We start from the raw sequence: 17,397 nt of genomic DNA, 5'->3' as shown, positions 1-17,397 counted from the left end.
TTGATATTGCAAAATGTATAAGTATGTATCACTACCTCTTTGAAGTTGTGAAAGGCTTTACAAATTTTCTCCTAAATCGTAATGGTTTGGTTAAGTTTCTTAAATTTCAAAACTGCCAGTTCATCCTTCATGTCCCTACAAAATATTTTCACAATGCAAAGCAACAGCAATATCTTACTTTAAAAAATCATGATTTCCATGTTATTCTTCCAAGTGAATTGCCTGACATTGATGTCAAAATGTATTCAAGAGTTGTTTGTATACATCTATAATGTTTTCTGCAGAGTTTGTGTTTTTTTTTAATCAGAAATAATTTTAACTTATCTGTGGAAATGAATAGTATAGAAACTAAAGGTATTCCTGGTGCTTGTCTGAAAAAAGTATATCTATGTTTGTATAATGTCCTTAATCTATTTCCTTCTCTCCTAGATATAATATTTTGAATTCTGCATTGTTTTATAATATATAGGTTAATTAATAAATGTGTCCATTCAAATTGCATTCCATATAGAAAAAGTTTTAGATTCCTTTTTTTCCTAGGTCTTTATAGTATTTTATTTCTTTGGGATAAGATGACAATATTATCTAATTTCAAGTTTTGTAAATGTTATGCTATCTAAAGGCCTTTCTAAGGTGAAGATTTAAACACTGATGTCAAACTAACCTTTAATTCTATGAATTATATTTGTTGTTACACTTGTATTTTTATAATCAACTTTTTAATAACTGTTTTTCATTTCTTGCATCTGAAAAATGAAAAATATGGAATACTTCACAAATTTTTATATGATCCTTATGCAAGTGCCATGTTAAACTCTGTATTGTTGTCATTTGGGTAGACCTGCTGCTGAAGCATGTAGTATCCTCTAAATTTAAGTAGTTAATGATGCAATCTTTATACAGGCATATATCCTTGGTTGTCTATTTGTAACAATGAACCCTTATTGTTCCTAAAGATGTTATTGATCTTATTTCTCTAAATTTCTGTGTATAGTGGAAAAAAAACTTATATAGTGTTAGGTGGATTGCTCACATTTGTAATTTTTCTGTCAATGACTATTTTGTCTTTTTTGTTTTAAATTTGATCATATTTTGAAGCCTTTATAGCTAAGTCCAAAGGTGATGGCTTTTCAAGTACTTACTTATCAACTGAGTTAGCTTTGTGGAGCTAATGGATTCAAAGTATGCATTATTAAAAGCTACTTCTAAACTTCTGCAGCTTAAAATTTCCCAAATAAGGTCTCAATGGCACAAATGTCTACCTGACCCTTTACCCTTCTTCCATGAAGGAAGAGACCAATCAGAATATCTTACCGTGACAGCATAGATTGTCTAACTGGAACAAAACTAATCTTAGTTACAAGGGATCATAGAGAGATGAACAGTTGAGAATGAATAGAAGGTATTTTATAAAAATAGGCATGAGGATGAGTATACTCCTCTTCATCAGGAAGCCTACAGTGGACACTTAGACCTTGTCCATGAGTTGGTAGCTAAAGGCAGATATTCAAAGTATTTTATTAAAATACCTTTGTTTATTATACCAAACATTTCAAAAGTAGCTAAAGCCAAGAAGGTGAAAATATTGTTCATATGCATGATTACCTAATGTCCTAGCCTGTCTACAATCCAACCAGGCAGGAACTTACACTACTGACATTCTATTAACAAATATTTCCATAGCTCCTGGACAAGTCCATATGTTTCTCCTCAATATTAGGCCTTAAATTGGTAATGTTTTAATCACAGTGTTTCCTCTTGCCTCTAGGATGTAAATCTTGAAATGGTAAAGCTTTAGATCTAACTCTACCAAAAACTTAAGTAGAGATAATGGAACAATACTTTAAAACGGAGTTGCCTTTGATACCTTAACCACAACAAAACAATGGAAAATAATTTCTTATATTATATATACTTATATTTTTTTATTTACATGTACTGATCTTAATTTCACAGTGAAACTTACTAGAATTAGATGATAATTTGACAACTAAATTGATATTTATTCCCATAAATATTTTGGAATATAAATAATTAGGATTAGAATATTAGAATATAAAAAGTATCAATGCAATGTCTTCGGTATAAACTTATGATACCTTCTAAGTGTTCTTGGTCTTTTGAATTCACATGGTAAAAAAACAGTACTGTTTTCCTCTAATCTATAAAGGATTTTACTATGTTGCTCTGTTTATTGTTTTAAGTCGCTGGTCCCAAATTGATTTTCTCCATATTTCTGAAGCATTCTTACTGATTATACCAAAATTTTGCTGATATGATGTCTAAAAGCTATTTTTCTTCTGCAGGATCCACGGGTCCTAGGATACCAGGTCCCAATTATCTGCATCATCAGATAACAAGAGCAAGACTTCTCACCTAGGCCCATGCAACATGCCAACAGAAAGTAATTGAAGACCCCTGTCAATTTTCTCATTTCCTATAATATTTCAGGTCCTTAATTCCTTGGAGGATTTAGCAATAAGGTATTATGAAATGCAAGTCAACTTAAAATGAAAGATGAGATAATAAAATATGAGAGAAAGTACTGTAATTCAAACTTTCAAATTACAGATGACAAGCCCATTTGTGTGAACAAAATCACAAATGTCACAAGATTATTTCTAATACCCCTCTCCTAATGATTAATGAAAGATTTCAGCCCAGCATAAGTAGGTCAAAAAATACTTCCTGGAATGGTAGATCCATAACTGGTCTACCAAAGCTAGGAAATTTTGACTTAGAGGTCAAATATAATTTAGAAAAACTTTAATTGAGAAGATTCTTAGTGCTTCAAAAAACTGTTACTTCAGTAAAACTTGGTTCTGTAGAATAAAAATGTCATTCTCAAACCAATGATAACCTACATTTAATCTTCTGAAAGTATATTCCTTTTCAAATAAACTTTTTGAAATCACATTCGCCAGAATAACACTTGACAAGTAGATGATAGTGACATTACAAGTTTTTCAATATAGGGGGCAAGTTACAATAGAATTGATTTATTTACCCAGCACTAATTCCAAACAAGTTCAACCATTCATTAAAGTGTAGAAATATTACCCTCCACACCATTGTCGTTGTTCAGTAGGTGCCTTCCCGAAATGTGTTAAACAGAACAGCATCCCATATTTCAAACCCAAAAATTAGCTAATAAAGTAAATTTCATCACATAAGAAGGTACATTATAAAAAGTCACTAATACTTACCTTATCATGTGTTGTTTTATGTTTTCCCTGTCTAACATAGTAAGAAGACTTTAAGTCTTCAATATGGGTACTCATCAGAGATGTGACAAACATAGTATCTGTCTTCTATTTCTATCATATTCCTCTATAGTAGTAATTCTTAGTTTTCTTCTTTTTCCAAAACTTATAGGTAGTATAAAATATTATCCCATGTAAAATAAAATAATCACACCATTTTACAAAGCCATTTATAAAAACTGGTAGGAATAAATTCTAAGCCATTTTTAAACTTTCTTGTTGACTAAAGATTAATCTTCCAAATGGATGAGAATAAAATCATGTCTATGTGCTTCACATCTCCAGTCTTGCAAATGAATTATGGAAATATAAGCTGACATCAGTTCATGTATATGTGGGATTGAAACTGCATGGGATGTATATAAACCTTTCAAAATATTAACAGACAGTTTAACAGAATGACTATCAGGAAATTGAAACCTGAGAGGAATAATAGTAAAGACACAGAATGAATGAAAAATGGAACAAGGGGTAAGTATATCTAGAATACTCAATATACACATGTAATAAATGAAGTGGTAAATCTGAAATAAATCTTGGAGAAGGAGTTGGTTGAGAATGATTGAAGGAGTGACTCTGATCCTGGAGCATTAGACAATTAGATGGACATATTTAATTGTAACATACTTGCACAACCTTTTGAAATTCAGTTAAAAAACAAAACAAACAAAAAACACAAAAATCACAACCAAACAGCAATCTCTAGAGAGTATGAATATGACCTATCAAAATTTTAAGCAGTTAATGAAGGGGAGTCTTGGGAAAAGCAAACAAAGCTGTTCAAAGAGGGCAGTTTGGGGTAGGGGAGAATTTAGAACAGATTAAGTACATTGTCAAAGTTTATAAATCACCTACATCTACTGCAAATATTTTCATCTGTGAGTGCTCTTTGTCTGAACTGGACACTCCATTCATGAGGCACACTTGATAGCTTGTGAAGATAGAATGGAAGAAACAAGATCAAGAACGGATTACTCCACTGGAGAGAAAACATTTCTCGCTGTTTCCTCTCATCTGTCTTCATTACTCTTTTTTCGTACTTTTAATAAACTCAAGTGATTTTGTATTATATCTTCCCTTCTTTGTTCTGGCAAAGTAATTGTTCAAAATATTTCACTAAATTTTATTTCCCATTATTTTCTATTATACTGTTTACTTTTCCAAGTGAATCCATTAAACTTCCCCTTTGCATTTGGTTGCCACGAAAACTCAACATCTATGTTAATGAGGATAAACTGTAATGCAAAACTTTGTCTCCAAAAAACCAGTCCAAGAACCTTTAATCACAAATATTTAGCTATAATTTTTTTTCTTTTTCCTTGAAAATCTTCTCGTGTCTAAAGTGCCCTCAAAAATAAATACTCTACCTTGAGAGCATTGGCACCCACCCCTGAGTATTTAGACAGGGAACAGACCTAAGAAAGGAGACCTCCAGTTTCAAAGGTGAATCATTTGGGGTTGAGGAACATCAGAGAACTCTTCATTTGTTTGTTTAGCTTTACTTGATAATGTAACCCAGTTCTTGAACAGTAGTATATTAGTATAAATTTATGGCATTAAATATTAAAAATAAAACAAAAATAAATACTCCACCATTTTTTGCTTCAATCACTTCTAAACTCAAAGATATATTTTGCTAACAAGATGCTTAGAAGTAAACGAAGAATACTCTACTTTAACCTTCTCTCTTAAGACTCTCCTTAGATACCATATCGAGAAAAGTGAAGTTATTCTTTGCAGAATTACTTCAATAGATTATTTTTCTCCTGGTCTTGCATTTGCTCAACAAGATGTATGGAGAAGAATAGAGTTAAATCACCCATTCCTTGGATTACAGTGTCTGTTACAAAGGCAATACTTCTATGTCTTACTTCTCTGTTCTCCTCTTAGCTCTTGACTGATTTCCAATTAATCACAGCTTCTTGGCTTCAGGTCTAGTAAAGCTGAAGGACTATAAGGCCTCCAGCACTGATATATCTTCATGGTTTTTCTTTCAAAACTCTTTTATTTGGATGTGGAATTTACTTTCATGTCTTCAACTTGTTCTGCAATACATGGAGCCCAATAGACTCTGTAGAATCACTTTAGGTAGCAAAAACCTTAAAACAATCTATATCAAAAAGCTTTGGCCTCCCTCCACTGCAGAAGCCAATACGCTAAGCTAGGGCTTCTAAGAACGCGTTTTTTATACCTTTTCAATTTTCTCAATTCTTTTCTGATCCCAAAAGTTTTTGGCTTATGTAATAAGAGAAGTCTTCACTATCTCATGTTAATAAGGATATTATATTTTTGAGCTACTTAGAAATGTGAAATCATTGGTTTGAAGTATCCAATCAGATTTTTTTCTGTGTTTCACTGCTTCACGTGGAAAGACATTGTGGAAAGTATTACAAACAGAAAAGTGTAAACCCAATACCTTCTTTCATTGTGGAGGACACTCTCTCCCTAAATAATTTGAACCAAATTATCTTTTTCAGAAAATTACTGTTTAGTAATTAAAGAAATTCACAAATTTTCATTTCTTATTTTTTTAAAAAAAACTTTGAGTTTAAATTCCACTACAACCTTGTTTTCACACAGTAAGAGTATTTTTCCTGGTTAAGGACCATTCTCAAGGGAACCTACATCATTTACAGCAAGGTTTGTGAGGTTTGTTCGTTTGGTGTGAAAAAGAGCCATCTTCACCCACATTGTTCCCTCTCAGCTAAGTCTCTATGGATTTCTTTACATGAAAGCCTATTTTCCCAGATAATTTAAAATTTTCTTATACGCTAAGTTGTGAAAAAGTTTGAACCATTAAAATTTACCTGTCATAAACTTTTAAACTTTTTTGAAATTCCTTTATCAAAATCGCGAATTCACCAATACTAATTCCACCTTTAACATAAAAACAGTTAATATGTTTTTTCCTGATATACTGTCCATGAAACTGTTATTTTCCAATGGCTTTGTTATGCATGTATATGATCATATGAGCGGATGCTGAGCAAAATGAACTCCAAGCTATGGAAACAGAGATATTTATTTGCAGTTGTTGTTTGTAATGTACAATGTGATTTCTATTTTGGGGGGGATTTTCCTCTATGGTTTATCCCCTGCTGTATTTGATTTTGGTACCCTGTGTATTCTGCATACATTTACCTTAATTAGGGAAGGGAAGAGGAACAACAAAATGGAGAGACAGAGGACAAAGGGCAAACCAATGCAATAGCAATACTCACAAGACAATAAGTTGGAAATGAACATTACAATTTGTGAGGCGTATTGGGGTGAAGTAACACTGTGAGAAAAATGAGAGAGGGGGTAACAAGTTTGAAAAGTTGTGTATTCACTAGCTTACAATTGCTGTAAACCCACTACACATCACTTTGACATTAAAATTAAATTTATAAAATAAGCTGCATGAAATAAAATTTCACTGTATTGGTATAGCAAATATTATTCTTTATGTAGTAACTTTTTAAAAATCAGTACTATTTGGCATCTAATTTGAATTAATTACCCATTTTTAATCAAAGGGCCATCAACTTGAATGTTATCCAACCAGACAATATTTTCACAATATACTTGCCAATATTTTGAAAAAAGAATAAATTTAGTACTTTCTCATACTAAAACAGAAAACACTTTAATTCTATGGAAACCCAGAATGTTTAAAAGTAAATAAGTTGTTAAGAGGACAGAATATATGTGTTCTTCAAAATTCCTATGACTAATAACTACTCATTTTGAAATAATGAACATTCCATACCTGAGAGATTCAAAACATTACTTGTTTGCATGTTATGAAATTGTGCAATAGAGGCATTTTCCAATGGGGTGTTACAGATAGAGAAGTGAACAGAAAAATAGCCACATTCTGGTATAGTATAAAACTATGAAACATGAGTTATAATTAATTCTTCAAGAGTAAGCAATTGTTTATCAGATTAAGCTATTATTTCTATGACCATCAATCCCAAGGTTTATGCAATAAAGTCATCCTAGACCAACAGTTTCCAACTTGTAGGGTGCACCTCAAAATTCCCTTAATTAACATCACGAATAGCTTATCTCCATTGTGAAAAAATACTACATCTTTGCTAATGTGATGCCCTCCGTGTTCTGGACAAAGCACCACAATAAACTGGGTTGCATCATTTTTCCTCCACTGGTATTCTTGTAAATATTATTTATATTTATAGTTTTTTAACTATCATAGATAAAGAGAATGCTAATATCAGAAGATTACATTTCAAAGCCCACCCAGGCAGGAAGGTTCCCTAGATTCTTATCTCCAATAAACTTCTCAGCAAAAGCCAGACACAGTGGTGCTGAGGTTGAAGTGGTAGGGCACGAGCCTTGAGCATAAACAGCCTCAGAGACAGTGTCCAGGCCCAGAGTTCAACCCCTAGGACAAACTAATATAACAAAAAGAAAAACAAACCCCAAACCTAGCATTTTTCTCATTGTATACAGAGACATGTAATTAAGGAAATTGCTTCCTGTGTAACATACAAGTAGAATTAAGAAGTCACACAAATATTCTCTTCATACAATGTTATACCAAAGCCTAAAAAATTGCTCTTTTCCTAAATTTATAAATTAATATCATCCATTGTTGGCAACTCTGTCTACATTATTCACATTATCATTTTATACATAAACTGTTTGAAATATCTATTAACAGAGTTCTAATTATAACTGTCTTGAAAGTATATTCTAGGCAAATAGAATGCGAGAAACATGTGTAAATTTGTCAATTAAACCCTCTACTTAAAAAGAATTTTGTAGTATCCTATAGAATATGAAATTACAAACAAAACCAAAATATATATTTTAAATCTAAACTCTAATTTAGCAAGATCTATAAAGTCCTACATTAGACGAACTTTGCTATATCTCTAGTCTTAACCTTTTGTAATCCTTCATCCTTTCCTTGGAATCTAACATCATGAAGATTACTTACTTTTTCCAATTTGGGATGGGAATCATGAGCCATTTTGCATCTAGGAATTTTCTGTAATGAAGAGAGCATTTAAAAGCACAACTGAGAATTATATATGAGTTGCATTTCAATAGGAAACGACTTCTCAAAACATAATGACAAAATTAGCCCAAACTTCCAACTGCGTATTCCTTTCTTGTTTGGTTTCTTTTATTAAGACAAAATTATACTACCTGGTGCATGGAAGGTATCACTATGTAATTCCATTTCTAATCTCCTGTCAGTCTGAGTGCTAGAATTCTAAGCTTGTATCACATTGACCAGCCATAGTTTCTTGTTTTATTTAATCTAGATACAGACTAGCAATTCTGAACTTCTACAGTGATATCATCCACTAGACTGCTCAGACTGTTCATGTACTATTTTAAAAGATGTTCTGACATTTCACAGAGGATATGATCATTTTCAGATACACCTGTGGGATCTCTAATTCATTCCTCCATGGATCCGATCCCTTTCATAAGGATTACTTGACTCTCTTACTATCTCTGGTCCCTATCTATGTAATATTCTTAAACTTTTTTGAAGAAACTTCACTTGAGGACTTTCTAACAATAAAATTATCACTTGATTCTAGTCTTACTGAGGACATATTATGTATCTTTCGTAACATTTCTACATATTCTGAGAATTGCTTCATTTGTGTATTTGTGTATGTACATAATTGCCTCTGTGTTTATGTGTATGTTTGTATGTATGTATGCAAAAGCCTCAAGCTCTTTTCAGCAATCTTGCTCATGACTGGTATTCCATCACTTGAGTCATTCTTCTAATACAGCTTTTGGCTGGTTAATTATAAATAGTGTCTCAAAGACTGTTCTGCCCAGGCTGGATGCTAACCTGAGCTGAATAACAGAGGGACAGCACCCAGGACCAGAGTTCAAGTGCCAAGATCACCGCCAACAAAAAATATATAAGTAAAGGAAAGAAAAAAATGTGATCTTATCCACCAGTTCATAGCTAGTATAATCCCTACTCTCTCAAGATGGACTCTTTTTTCCAGTTAAGTCCATGCTCTTATATCTGACTTGCATTCTAAACAGAATTATTCTTCCATTCTACTTTCTACAAATTTGCATGATTAACAAGCGTGATTTAGAAAGGGAGTGGCCTCATACCTCGTGTTCCACGTAGGAGTAATGCTTTCCCTATATCACTCTCATAAATCTACATACTGGAATTGGCTTTATTGTTTCAATGTTGTCTTATTTGTAGAGTCTTCAATAGTGTAATGAACCCTATACTTAAACACAGAACTTGTCTTTCTCCTATTATTGCTATTGTTCCCTTACTGTTAACTCATCTACACTTGGGAAATAATGTGCAGCACATGCACTCATAGAAAAATGATCTGAGAACCTTCTTCCCATTTAAAATTTGCCTTAATTTACAGAGCACTTACAAAGTTTGAACTCAATATACTCATGGATAATGTATTTATAAGCAATATAAATGGTATTTTCTCTTTACTAAGTTGTCTCTGAAACATGTGTTACCTCAGGTCCAAAGGTGTCCTTGTGTTATTTCAGTGAAACCAGAAAACTTTCATTATACCTCAAACAGCACCATCGATTGTTCCTAGAAGTAACTGTTACTGGATGTGGAAACTGATCCTAGGAGAGGAATGGAACACAGAGGATTGACAAAGTTCAAGTTAACTTGTGTTTTCCTGTATAAGTAAAGGACAAAGATTGCGACAAGACAATAGGGAAACACCAAAGCTCTCCACAACCAAGAAGAGAGTTCGAGTTCCAACGCTTAATCTCCCCAACAACAACAAAAAGACAGACACTCAGAGAAAAACAGGAGGTGGAAAATAACAAAAAAGAAAGAGAGGAAAAGAAGAATTTCAGAACAGAGAAGAGCGAAGACCCCTCCCTCAACACTCACTGGCCACACGGTAGCGCGCCAAGCTGTGGCCAGCCAGCCTGGCGGGGGCTGCCGGAGTCCCAGAGACACTGGGGGTTGCCCGCAGATCACCCGGGCAGAAGCCACCTGAGGTACCCGTTTACAGACCTGCTGATTGCCACAAATAGAGAAACCTACCAGCTGGGAGTCTCTGCGAAGATCCCACCCCCACCCCTCACTCTCCATCCAAGAAGAGAGTTTCCATCCCTCCAAAGCCGACCGGCACCGGCAGCACAACAAAGGGAACTGTCTGCAGATAGCACAGAAGCCACCTGAGGTACTGGTGTCAGACCCGCTGACTGGGACAACTTGGCGGGGGCTGCCAGGGTCCCAAAGCACAGGGAGCTGCATGCACATAACTCGTGCAGAAGCTGCCTGAGCGTGGACTCTGTGGACCCGACAGCTTTGACAGAGGCAGAGACAGAAGAGAATCACACAGAGCCACCACTGCCCAGCCCAGCCCGCAACCACCCCAACTGAACTCGAATTGCAACTGACAACCTACACCACACAGAAACAACTAGCTCCAGGGTGAATACTCCACAGGAGACAGTGTATCCCTCAAGGGAGACCAGAGCTGGAGGGAAACCCCAGACCCTGACCCAGACTCCCTACCCCAACACCCTGACCACAGGACCTACTAAAACTGGGAACTGTTCGAGAGCTCCACCGGCCCTTGGAGCACACTCTGCTGGCCAGGATAGAGCAAGAGCGCCCCTGGAAGGGAGCTTAAACACCCAAGCCAGGAACGGTGCCCCTGGGACAAGACAACCAGCAGTAGAAGAAATGTAAACTGTGTACCCCAGGCTGCATAACCTAGGTGGTAGACACAGGAGCACAGGCCTAACTAGCGTGCCCCAGGTGGGGGACCAGAACCAGGCCTGGCAATCTGGTGCTTGAACAATACAACCAATTCCTTCCAACTGAGCATACGCCTGAGCAGAGGGATGAAAAACAGGGAACTGCACTCTTGGGAAGCACACCTGTGACAACAAAAGACCTGGAGGCTCAGGACAAGAGAAGCCCAAACCCCACCAAAACCCGACCCATATACTCTAGGCTGGGATTGAGCAACACAGGCCACCAGCACCCGATAGTAGGCAGGAGCTCAGGCTGGTAAGGTGGCTCAGCAGTAGAGTCTTGGGTCCATGAGGCCCTGGATCTGATTCCTCAGCATCACATGAGCAGAAAGGGTCAGAAGTGTTGCTGTGGCTCAAATGGTAGGGTGCCAGCCTTGAGCTGAAGAGCTGAAGGACAGCACCCAAACCTAGAGTTCAAGCCCACAACCGCCCCCCAAAAAACAAACAAACAAACAAACAAAAACATCAGGAGCCCATAGCCGACTCCAGCATCTGGGAGTGTGCATCCAGAGCATCCGATCTTGCCAAGAGAACCCGTAGGAGCACACACGAGCAGTCTAGCGTGCACAACCCTTCCAAAGGTGGGAATTGCCAGCGATCTACAGCAAAAAGCCGAGAATCCTATGTAGGTCAGACCAGAAGCCGGAGGTAGGCCCCCAACAGAACCCAGATCAGGCATAGACTCTCTCTACCAATACAGAATCAGCAACCAAGCAAAGACAGACACACCAAAACAAAATTGCAGATTAGTCTCCAATAATCACTGAACCCCCATGAGAAAATCACAGAGAAAAATTACAAGGTTTATCACTACCCAGGATAGTAAGCTATCCTCAAAAGCCAGCAGCCACACAGGGGAGAGCCCCAGTGGGAGCAAAACAGGAATGGAAAACAAAAACTACATCCAAGGATTGCTGGAGGCAATGACCAAGAAATAAAGCGAGAAATAGATCAGAAATTGAAAGAGCACAAGGATGAGCTATCAAAAGAGATACAAGATATCAAACAGGAGATGCATGCAAAAATGGAGGCTGCACAAACCTCAGTAAGAAGTGAGATAAATGCCAAATTAGAGGTAGTGCATACCTCATTAAGAGGTGAGATCAATAGTTTGAGAACCAACATCGAATCCACAAAGGAATCCATTTCCTCCATGCAAACCACAATAGAAACCATGGTCAACAGAGTGAATGAAATGGAATGCAGAGTTACAGATACAGAAGACAGAATACAACAACTGGATCAAAAAGTGACAGATATGGAAAAATCACTCAAATTAAGCCAAAGGGAAATTCAAGAGAAAGATAATGCCAAGAAATTTAACATTCATATAATTGGAGTGGACGAAGCTGATGAATTTCAGAGCAAGGGAATGCAACACCTATTCAACAAGATAATCGGTGAAAAATTTCCCCACCTCAAAAAAGAACATCTTACCTACATAACAGAAGCATATAGAACACCCAACAAGCAAGATCCCAGACACATTATAGTAAAAATGAGAGATCTGAATAATAAGGAAACAATCTTGCATGCAGCAAAAATGAAGAAGGAGCTATACAACAATGTGAAAAAAATTAGAATCCCTGCAGATCTCTCCATACAAACACTGAATGCAAGAAAGGCCTGGGAAAGTACCATATGAGCCCTGAGAGCCAATAACTGCCAACCCATACTGATATATCTGGCAAAGCTAGCATTCACATTCGATGGAGAACTGAAAATTTTTAATAGCACAGAAAAACTAAATGAATACATAAACATTAAGCCAGCATTACAAAGACTACTAAGAGTGGGGACACAACCTGAAGAAAGCAACCAGGAACTGGGACCTGCACCCAGACAGGCATTAATCAAAATCTAACTGAGCAAGCACAGGAGGAAAGGAAAGAAGAAAAACTCAGGAAAACGGAATGACAGGGACAACAATGCATCTCTTTATGCTTTCTTTTAATATTAATGGGCTTAATTCACCAATCAAAAGAAAAAGAACTGCAGACTGGATTAGAAAACATGACCCATCCATCTGTTGCCTTCAGGAGACCCACCTCTCAGCCAAACATACAAACAAATTCAGAGTAAAGGGTTGGAATAGGATCTACCAATCAAATGCCCCCAGTAAGAAAGCAGGTGTAGCTATCCTGATATCTGACAAAATAAACTTTTCATTAAAATCAGTACAGAAAGACAAGGACGGACACTCCATATTAATACAGGGAACAATCCAAGAGGAGGTATTACCATCATCAACTTATATGTCCCAAATATTGGTGCACCCAGATAGGTTAAGCAAACACTCTCAAACTTACAGATTAAATAGATCCCAATACGATAATACTAGAAGACTTTAACACACCACTCTCACCAAAGGACAGGTCTACCAACCAGAGGATTGGCAAAAAAGCTACCCAATTAATTGAGGCCATACTTCAAGCAGAATTAACTGACATCTACTGAGAATTTCACCCTAAAAAAAACAGTACACATTCTTCTCAGCAGCTCATGGAACTTTCTTCAAAATAGACCATATCATAGTTCATGCAAGGAACTTAACCAAATACAAAGGGATTGACATAATCCCCTGTATCCTATCAGACCACAGTGAAATCAAGCTAGTTCTCAATAACAAAGCATACCACAAAAATTTCTCTAATACATGGAAATTGAACAGCACACTCCTTAGCAATGTCGGGCAACGGAAGAGATTAGAGAAGAAATAAAACATTTCCTACAACTCAATGAAAATGAAAGCACTTCGCAAAGAAACTTGTGGGACACAGCAAAAGCAGTGCTGAGGGGCAAATTTAGTGCCCTCAGTGCCCACATCAAGAGAATGGAGACAGAATAAGTAAATAATCTCATGTTGCAATTAAAACAGCTAGAAAAACAAGAAAAAATGGAACGTAAAGTTACTAGAGGGAGCCAGATAACCAAATTAAGAGCAGAGCTTAACCAATTACAAAATCAGAAAATTATAGCCAAAATTAACCAAAAAAGCTGGTTCTTTGAAAAAATAAACAAAATTGATGGACCATTGGCAAGATTAATTAAAAAAGAAGAGAGGAAACACATTAACAGGATTAGGGATGACACGGGAAAAATCACAACATGTAACCAAGATATCCAAACAATCTGAACGGACTACTTTCAAAAGTTATAATCTCTAAAGGAAGAATACCTGGCAGAAATGGATGCATTTTTAGAGAAATACAAGTTGCCCAAACTGAGCAAAGCAGAAATAAACCAATTAAATAAGCCAATATCCTACAAGATACAGGAAGCTATCATAAGTCTTCCAACAAAAAAAAGGCCAGGACCAGATGGATTCACAGCAATATTCTATAAGACCTTTAAAGAAGAACTAATACCCATACTCCTCAAGCTCTTCAGAGAAACAGAGAAGGAGGAAGCTGTCCAAAACTCATTCTATGAAGCCAATATCACACTCATCCCCAAACCAGGCAAAGACCCAACCAAAAATGAGAATTTCAGGCCAATTTCCTTGATGAACACAGATGCAAAGATCCTTAACAAGATTCTAGCTAACAGAATCCAAAAACATATAAAAAAAATCATACACTATGACCAGGTAGGCTTCATCCCAGAAATACAGGGATGGTTTAACATAGGTAAGTCAATAAATGTAATACAACACATCAACAGAGCCAAGGTCAAGAATCACATGATTATCGAAAAAGATGCAGAAAAAGCCTTTGATAAAATTCAACATTCATTCATGCTAAAAGCTCTGGAGAAAATAGGAATAGAAGAAACATTTCTTAAAACAATAAAAGCCATTTATGACAGACCAATAACCAATATTATACTTAATGGGAAAAAGCTACAACCAATTCTCCTAAAATCAGGAACAAGGCAAGGATGCCCACTGTCTCCATGCCTCTTCAATATAGTCCTGGAACCCTTAGCCAGGGCAATAAGGCAAGAAAAAGACATTAAATGGATCTGCATAGGGAAAGAAGTTAAACTATCCCTTTTTGCAGACGACATGATACTATACCTTCACGATCCCCAAAACTCCATCCCCATATTCTTAGAAATCATAAATCTCTTCGGCAAAATAGCAGGATAAAAAATAAACCCACAAAAATCAGTTGCCTTCGTGTACATTGACAATGTACAAGAAGAGAGGGAAATAAAGGGAGCAATCCCATTCACAATAACCTCCCCAAATATAAAATATTTAGAAATTAACCTAACCAAAGATGTAAAAGAACTATTTAATGAAAACTATAAAAAGTTAAAGAAAAAAATTACAGAAGACACTAGGAAATGGAAAGACCTCCCATGCTCTTGGATAGGCAGACAATATTGTGAATATGGCAATACTGCCCAAATTAATATACAAATTCAATGTAATTCCTATGAAAATCCCAATGATGTACATCTCTGAAATACAGAAAACAGTTCAAAAATTCATATGGAACCACAAAATACATAGAATAGCCAAAACAATTCTAGGGAATAAAGACAACATGGGAGGGATGTCCATGCCACACTTCAAAATCTACTATAGAGCCATAATAACAAAGACAGCATTGGTACTGGCACAAAAACAGACCCGAAGACCAATAGAATAGAATAGAAGATCCAGAAATAAATCCACATGCCTACAGTCAGCTGACATTTTACAAAGGAACCAGAGACATACAATGGAAGAAACACAGCCTCTTCAACCATTGGTGGTGGGAAAACTGGGTGGCCACATGCAGAAAACTAAAAGTGGACTCCAGCCTATCACCATGCACCAACATCAACTCAAAAAAGATTAAAGACCTTAACATTAAACCTGAATCTCTGAAACCACTGCAGGACAGAGTAGGAGAGACACTTGAACTAATAGGCACAGGAAGGAACTTCCTGAACAGAGTCCCAGGGACATAACAAATTGGAGAGAGACTTGACAAATGGGACTACCTTAAAATAAAAAGCTTCTGCACAGCTAAATCTATCACAACCAAGCTAGACAGACAATCAACTAATTCGGGAAAAATATTTACCAGCAATGTATCAGACAAGGGGTTAACATACAGTATATACAGGGAACACAAGAAAATAATCCCTCTCAAGCCTAACAAACCAATTACTAAATGGGCAAGGGAACTAAAGAGAGACGTCTCAGGTGAAGAAATAAAAATGGCAAAGAAACACATGAGGAAATGTTCATCATCCCTGGTGGTGAAGGAAATGCAAATAAAGACAAGACTTAGATACCACCTTACCCCAGTCAGAATGTCTCACATCCACAAATCAGCCAATGACAAATGCTGGAGGGGATGTGGAGAAAGAGGAACCCTATTACACTGCTGGTGGGAATGTACACTTATACAACCAATTTGGAAAGCAGTCTGGAGGGTCCATAGAAAACTAAAATTGGACCTCCCTTAAGACCCAGTCATACCACTTCTAGGCATCTACCCTGAACAACAGGAACAAATATACAAGGACACATGCACTTCCATGTTCATTGCAGCACTGTTCTCAATAGCTAGGATATGGAAACAACCCAGATGCCCCACCACGGATGAATGGATCCAAAAATTGTGGTATCTATAAACAATGGAATATTATGCAACCATTAGAAATGGCAAAATAATGGCATTTGCAGGGAAATGGATGGAGCTAGAAGGAATCATGTTGAACGAGGTAAGCCAAGAGTAAAGAGACAAACGGTATATTGTCTCCCTGATAAGTGAATGCTAAATCCAAAATTTTAGGTGATACGACAAAACTAACAGGACTTAAGAAACAAAGAACTCCCACTCATCTGGTCGAACCACTACTAAATATCCCGATGCTGCTGATCAGATGTATGTCGTATTGTGTACATCATTATATGTTATAGACTGTGATAGACAATTTGCTCCAGGAAAATTAGAATGAACTTGTGACTTTAAATGAGCATCATTATTCCACAATACTGTGAAATTTGGGAAATTATGTAATCACTTAACCACAATTTAAAAAAAATAACCTCAGGGAAGGTAGGAGTGATGGGATGGTAGGGGGAAAACAATGGAGGGGTATCAATACTCAATAGGAAGTGTTCCTAATACCTTGCTCATGTAACTGTAACCCTCTTTATAATATATTTACAATAAAAATTAAAAAAAAAAAAAAGAATCCGAAGGCTTGAAGGAAACTCTGTCCCTGACTTTTTCGAGTTTGTTTTTACTCATACATAACTTTTCTGTAAACTTCTAGTTGAGAGTATTACAGAAAGAAATAATTTGCCGGGAAGTTCCGGGAAGATGGCGGAGGAGAAGCTGGAGGCTAAACAAGCTCTCACATACAAAGCAGTTTTAGAGTTCCAGTGAACAGTCCTAAGCCAGAGAATCACACCAAGTGTGCCATCAGAGGA

At 36.5% G+C, this 17,397-nt stretch overlaps 1 pseudogene; it reads right to left on the bottom strand.

The window, feature by feature from the left end:
* Nucleotides 1-756: 756 nt before the first annotated feature.
* LOC122124953 lies at nucleotides 757-856 on the bottom strand (annotated as a pseudogene).
* Nucleotides 857-17,397: the final 16,541 nt, after the last annotated feature.

The sequence above is a fragment of the Dipodomys spectabilis genome, unplaced genomic scaffold (genome assembly GCF_019054845.1).
Source record: "Dipodomys spectabilis isolate Male_0828 unplaced genomic scaffold, ASM1905484v1 ptg000255l, whole genome shotgun sequence".
Classification (NCBI taxonomy): domain Eukaryota; kingdom Metazoa; phylum Chordata; class Mammalia; order Rodentia; family Heteromyidae; genus Dipodomys; species Dipodomys spectabilis.
Note: the sequence above shows the minus strand (reverse complement) of the source record. Positions and strands in the feature narration are given on the sequence as shown.